Here is a 7,503-nt window from a genome sequence, read left to right as displayed (position 1 = left end):
CTAAAAAGCTTCTATAGTTATCTTCTAATAAAAATGTTTTAGCCAATTAATGTTTTTATATTTTGTACGTAAATATATGAAAAATTAAAGGTCATATTGCACTTAAAACTTTTTGGGTACTAATTAAGGTTACCCCCCATTTCACCCAAATAAAAACACCCAATTCCCATTTACCCAAACCTCATTCAACCCAATTCCCAGTTCTCTTATTCCAATTAACCAAATTTTGCATACCCAAAAAGACTCAAATAGAGTAGAATTTGACGGTTTTATTTATTTATTTTTTCATTCCATAAGGGATACACTTACTTGAAGTGTATAACCGCTCCAAAGAGGAAGAGACGTCCTCCTAACCAAACCAAACCAAACCTAACATAACAGTAATATTTTGGAAAAGGCATATTATTGGAGAAGTCAATGAAGCTAAACATCAATATTTTGGAAAAGGCGTAACATTGTTAAATGATTTATAAAATATTACTTACCTAACTTAACCAAACCTAACCTAACATAACAGTAATGATTTGGAAAAGGCATATTATTTCAGAAGTCAATGAAGCTAAACATCAATATTTTGGAAAAGGCATACCATTGTTAAATGATTTAGAAAATATTACTAACCTAACTTAACCAAACGTAACCTAACTTAAGAGTAATGTTTTGGAAAAGGCATATTATTTGAAAAGTCAATGAAGCTAAACATTAATATTTTGGAAAAGGCATATTATTTGAAAAGTCAATGAAGCTAAACATCAATATTTTGGAAAAGGCGTAACATTGTTAAATGATTTATAAAATATTACTAACCTAGCTTAACCAAACCTAACCTAACATAACAGTAATGTTTTGGAAAAGGCATATTATTGGAGAAGTCAATGAAGCTGAACATCAATATTTTGGAAAAGGCATAACATTGTTACATGATTTATAAAATATTACTAAACTAACTTAAACAAACCTAACCTAACCTAACCCAACCTAACCTAAAAAACCAAAAAAAAAAAATACCCCAGCTATAACATCCAATTTGTAACTCAACCTAACAATGCTATATTTCTCGTTGTGAAATCCCTAATTCTGCTGAATTATAAATTCGCCTTTTAAAGTCAGCACCTGCAAGGAAATTAAATTCGATTATTGTCGATTATTCAGAATTATACTTATAATTCGATTTTAGTAAACTCACCTTCCTGATGGAGATTTGAACGAAGATTTTCTGCGTGACGATCCGACGCTTTACCACTAGACCACGGTGGGACGCAGACCACTTCGAAATCAAATAAACTAATATACTAGCTTGGAACTTTCGGTTGAAGGGAATTCGTTCCAATGAGATTCGATTGAATGGGAAAATATTTCCCTTTAATAGAAAACCGCCATTGGGCTAGATTTTAAAATACTGGCTAGAAATTTTCGGACGAATGGGATTCGTTCCAATGGTATTCGGTTTAATGGGTAGACTCCGTTGAACACGGTGTGTTTGTAGTCGTCGACAACTTCTTGTTGCCATAGGCGTAGAGTTTCGAAAATGTTTGGTGGGGCCCGGCCCAACCGGCCTGGACCAATACATAGATAGCATGATGCATGATGCATGCATATGATGTATATAAATTCCTAACTAATACTAAGTTCTAAATTTATATATACTACATTATATAGTATATTTATTAAGTATATCCATGTACTATGTTTTCCTCTAAAGATAATCTAGGCCGTTTTAAAACAAATTTATCCGTATTTGCGCATTACAATCCGAATGTAAAAATCCTTACAAACATTTCGAGACCACTTTCAAAACTCGGGAAAATCACCAACTTAGAAAACCGTGCGAGCGACTTAACCCATAAGACTAATTTATACTTGTTCCTCGAAAAACATTTTGAAAATTGTTTATCTACTCTATGGAGTTGGCCAGCGCCGCGCCTTACCAGGGATACTAGATGGTTAAAGAAGGATTATCAGCCCAAGCCTTTCACGTATGAGACTGCGGCAGAGGGTTTTTTAACGGCGATCTATAATGCGCGCCGTCTTGGTTTTCACTATCAAGGACAAATTGAATTCCTATTCCGAGTATTCCCCCATTTATTGCGTTCCACCGGACCTAAGCCGTTCCACAGCGCGCCTATTTCTCTCATATTTCACATCCTCCCGCCATCATCCTTGATTCGGCTTTGAATTGCACTAAAATCTAGAAGTCCGGTAGACTGTACTGCGCATGACACGCCGATAACTCTGTCGCAATTTCCGTCTCCCCTCGAATCCCTCTTAAAGCATCTAGTATCCCTGGCCTTACATTCGTCGCACTATTCCAAAAGCGGATTATGCTTCACACATAAAGTACGTAAGTCCCAATTTTCTATAGCTTTGGCCATATATTTCATGACATTCTCGAAGTAAAAACTATACAGACGAACAAAAAAGCTCTTAACCAATCATAAGTCCCCTAACCGTAGATAGGCTCTTTAATGCCAGACCAATCGGCGACGGCTATTACTATTTTCTTGCAAGGGACCTCGACTCGACCTCGCCGGCGACATAACCGGGAAGCTTGAAAGGCAATTTGCGGTATCGTTCGTTAGTCGTAATATTATATTCAACGTTTTAAAGCTCAAGTTTCGAAAATTTTCGAGTCATTTAATAAGTCTTCAACTAAATATTATAAGAATTTTTTTAATTTCAACAGAAAAATAGCTCTGCGAATAATAGTAGACTCGAAAACTACACTAAGCCTCGGCTAGGTATCGGCGGTATCCCGATTCCCGACCCTCCAGCCGTAGCCGCGAGAACAGAAAAAAATCCTCGTAAAAAACAGATACACGGCGTCTTAAATAGTCTAAGCAAAAGCTACCCAGATTAATAAGATCTTCGTGCCTTAATCCCAAAAATCTATGGTATTGTGTATAGTTTTAACTAAAGAATATTCAGTCTTTATATTAGTTCCCTAATTTATGTACCTGGTTAATCGGTTCTTAAAGCGCAAGGATCCGAAGGAGCCGCCCTATCGAATTATATTCCTCCGCATAAGGGGGGTTCTTTCCTAGGAGCTTGGGGAATATCGTGTAGCTCCTCCTGGCACAATGGCACATGTTACGTACTTCATGTCTAAAGCCTAATCGGCTTCAGACTTTACTAGACTAGAGCATGCTAAAAACGGGTTATTTTCAGAAGACCAGTTGCACTTTTCAATCCCATCCCTCATTCCTTTCATTATTTGTGTCAACGGTCAACGAAATTGTTGTATTATCTAAATTTATTTCACGTGAAAACCATGAAAACCAGCCAGGATGGGCTGCCAGCCGCTGCTGCCTTGACCGGTCAATTCACTTTTTCAACGAAATGGAAAAAAAATCTCTTAGAAACTACAATTTTTAGCCACATCGTATGATATACATCTACGATGTGGACATTTGTATGACCTGCCCTGTTGGCGGTGGCATTGTAGGAGTATCTCTGTACTGCCTTTGGCAGTATAAAATTTTTCTTTCCTCACTGAAGGGAGAGTCAATGGGAGCTGATGGGAGAGGATTGTGGTGAGGTGATATTTTTCGTTAGTCATTGAAGTAAGAGTTAATATGAGATGATTAAGCATTGCATTAAATTTAACTAGTAAGGTTAAGCATTGTTTGGTTCACATTTGCTCTATGTTTCAAGCGAGAGATAGAGGATTATGATATAGCCTTAAAATGGAAGGTTTAATACTCCCTTTAAAATTCCAATCACCCGTCGACAAGTATTTCACGCTTTCAATCCCACTCCCCTATTTCAACATTCAAAGAAATCGTGGGGAATTTTAAAAGCAGAAGCTTCTCGGAACCGGGTTATTACAATTATAACATAAGTAAATTTCAAGTTTTCTGTTTATGTCGCACTATTACAAATATAACAGAAGTAAATTTCAAATTCTCTGTTTATGTCGCACTATTTCAATTATAACATAAGTGCATTTATTGTGTGAGAATAATTAAGTAGATAACGATGTGGCTACTATTATGGCCCAGCCCTTGGATCGTCTTGTTTACATTTTACAGAACAAAATAAAACTATTCTGTTCGGAAAACACTGCTCTGTAGTGGTTTTAATGGTTTTTTTGCAGTCAGTTAAACGCAAAAATTATTTTTATTTCGGTATTATGGATGACAATTTTTTGGAGGGGCCCGTGGCCACTTCTAAAATTTTTGGGGGGGCTCGGGCCCCACGGGCCTATAGAACTCTACGCCTATGTCCCGATACTCAATTAGTTTGAGAACCAGTCTTACTGGACTGGGATGGACCAGCCAAGATGGCGTTAAATGTATTGTAGAATGGATACATGACCGAATCATCCTACCGTCAGCTAATAAATGAGCGAAGTCAAACGGATATTCACTTATACAAACCCCTCCGGTGCAAGAATTTCCAAACGTTCGATTTTATGACGGTTTTGGTTTAAATAAACCATAGTTTTTAAGTAGATTGTTTAATTTCATCTCCATAGAAGCGTTCGTCTGGTTTTGAAAAATAGATCATTTGTGAAATGAATTTCCCGTAGGATTAACCCTATATCGTGAAGAAGTCCTCATCTGTAATGAATCGTTTTGGTTTTAAAAACTCGAATAAAAACGGTCGTTTAGAAAAACTTCTAATCGAACTGTTTCGTAGTAGAAAAATTCGCTGCAAACGATCGGTTTTGAGGAAGTATATGCAAAACTTCAAAAACCTGTAGTACCCTTATCTTAAAAAGTGTGACAATGATTTATTAGGGTGTGAAATTTTTTTAATAGTAATTTTTTTCGATTTCTAAGCAATATTACAAAGCATATATTCGCAGAATTGTTCATCCAGAAATGTATTCACTGTAAAGTCTTTTGTAATCTCGGAATAACTGATTTTACTCATACCTAATGTAAAATTCATTTCCACACGTATATTCCAGTCACACATTATGCATTCATGTTTTATTTGAGAGGGATTATCCCACTCACATCCGTCACAAGTTTTAGAGAATTGTTTCCCTTATCTGGTCTAGCACACGTTTATGAATTTTCTCGTGAACCCGTTTAGCCTCACCTAGAAACGTTGTAACTTCGTCGTATTTATCCAATAATGATAGCCAGAGAGGTTTTGAAACGGTGAAACCGACTTTCGTAGGGAAGTATTTCCCGTAATCCACACCACTACCTAGGCGCATTTCTCGAACACTAACGATCCTAATGCCTTGAAATACGGATAAGTCAACCCGTTTTGATTGAGATCAATCGAAAAACCAAGATGAGGGGGCAACCGACTCGTTGTCTAAGAAGTACGTGATTTCTCTACGCTCTCGGTATAGCTCCTGGAATTCCTCCTCAGTCAAGGTAATTAGCGAACTCCCATCCAAAGAACCTAGCTGAATTTCACAGTCCGGTGTTATACTGATTCCTTTCCCGATTAAAATGGGAAATACTTTGGCGGTGACCCTCCATATAAATATTATTAAAACATATCCCAATAACGCTAAATAGCTCGCCTATACTTACATCTTGAATCGTTCAATATCGTTGGTACAATGAACACGACTTGAATCTCCCCCAATTTATACCAGCGTTTTTGTTCTCTTAAGAAATAAAGAGTAAGCTTAATATTTAGAGGGGATAATATACCCTGTTTTGTAACCAATGGCGATGAAATCTTTACTTTCCATAATGAAAATGAGGTATTAAAAATCTCGGAGAAACTGTACGATCGAGATGAACTGAATAACCGTAGAAATTCTCTCTCGTCAATAGCAATGACAAAAATGGGTATAAAGGAAAAATAAGCCTGAACACCACATGTTAATCTATAGAATACCTCAAAATTGAATTGTCCGTCGAGTGTAGCCGCGTTAAAGAGAAACCTCTCCCGTCCTATATCTTAAGCCTAATCATGGGGAAACTAAACGAGCCGTCGACGGCACGGCCCATCTAATGAAAGTCCATACCTCGCACGTTCTATAGAACCTCAAAAATTTAATTGACCGTCGAGTGTAGCCGCGATAAAGTGAAACCTCTCCCGTCCTATCTTAAGCATAAACACTTTGACGGGAAGATATAAACGACTCCTTCCGGTGAATGACGAACAATCAACGGCATAGATTATCCGGTAAAAACCGTCGAGGTGATAACCCCTTAGGACTAACATTGGATTTTTAAACCCCGTTATGCCGAACTGTCATTTTACCATTACTCATGGTCCTACAATTTAACTAATTGCATTTAATAGTCTCTAAATTACTTCTGCAAAAACTCGGGTACGTCCGGGATTTGACCAAAGGACCAATCGCACCCGAACCGAGTATCATACCTATAGACCAACAGACCATGTGTATATCTGAAACATATTCCACTCATGGTCCTACAATTTAACTAGTTGCTTTTAAAAAACCTCTAAATTACTCAAAAAATGGGGTCCGTCCGGGATTTTAAGTCGGGGCAACACGCACCCAAAGCGAGTATCATACCCTAGACCAACGGATCATGTGCGACACTGAAACGTGATGAAATCATAGGCCTACAATTAAACAAGTTGCATTTAAACATTCACTAAATTATTTCTGCAAAAACTCGGGTCTGTTTGGGATTTGAACCCAGCACTACTCGCACCCGAAGAGAGTATCATACCTCTAGGCCAACGGACCATGTGTGTATCTGATACATGCTCAACTCATAGGCCTACCCTGTAGTTAGTTGCATTTAAATAGTCTCTTGATTACTTCCGCAAAAACTAGGGTTCGTCCGGAATTTGAACCCGGGACCACTCGCACCCAAAGCGAGTATCATACCCCTAGACCAACGGACCATGTGTGTATTTGAGACTTGCTCAACTCATATGCCTACAATTTAACTAGTTGCATTTAAATAGTCTCTAAGTTACTTCCGCAAAAACTAGGGTCTGCCGGGATTTGAACCCGGGACCACTCGCACCCTAAGCGAGTATCATACCCCTAGACCAACGGACCACGTCTGTATTTTAGACTTGCTCAACTCATAGGCCTACAATTTAACTAGTTGAATTTAAATAGTCTCTAAACTACTTCCGCAAAAACTAGGGTCCGTCCGGGATTTGAACACGGGACCACTCGCACCCGAAGCGAGTATCATACCCCTAGACCAACGGACCATGTATGTTTCTGGAAAATGCTCATCTTATGGACCTACCCTGAAATAAATTGCTTTCAAGTGTTCACTAAACAAGTTGGGAAAGCCAAAATATTACCTCTCCGAGTGGAGATGACTATCACTACCCCTTAAACAACTTAAATATATGCATCTATCGCTTTTTTTAATTCTTTGCAAGTGCAGGAATTCAATTTTAAAATAGTCAATTGTTCAAGCCTTTTCAATATCTCTCAATTGCTGTGGAAACTCTACTCTCTCGCTATACCTCAACCGTATTCTTAGTCTACCAGTATGATTTGTAACATTTGTCCATATCAAAGCTGAATCATACCTCGCCACAGAAAAAGCAAATGTCCCCAAAACATGGAAGCCACAACTCAATCACACA

General features: G+C 38.0%; 1 non-coding gene across 1 annotated transcript; it reads right to left on the bottom strand.

Moving 5' to 3' along the window:
• Positions 1 to 7,044: 7,044 nt before the first annotated feature.
• On the bottom strand, positions 7,045 to 7,116 carry TRNAP-CGG (transfer RNA proline (anticodon CGG)). Its single transcript has one exon. It is a non-coding gene; the product is annotated as a tRNA-Pro (tRNA).
• Positions 7,117 to 7,503: the final 387 nt, after the last annotated feature.

The sequence above is a fragment of the Phalangium opilio genome, unplaced genomic scaffold (genome assembly GCF_054372755.1).
Source record: "Phalangium opilio isolate 3A_F unplaced genomic scaffold, DU_Popi_V2 ptg000094l_1, whole genome shotgun sequence".
NCBI lineage: Eukaryota > Metazoa > Arthropoda > Arachnida > Opiliones > Phalangiidae > Phalangium > Phalangium opilio.
The sequence above is the reverse complement of the archived record's forward strand: the minus strand, read 5'-3'. Positions and strand labels throughout refer to the sequence as shown.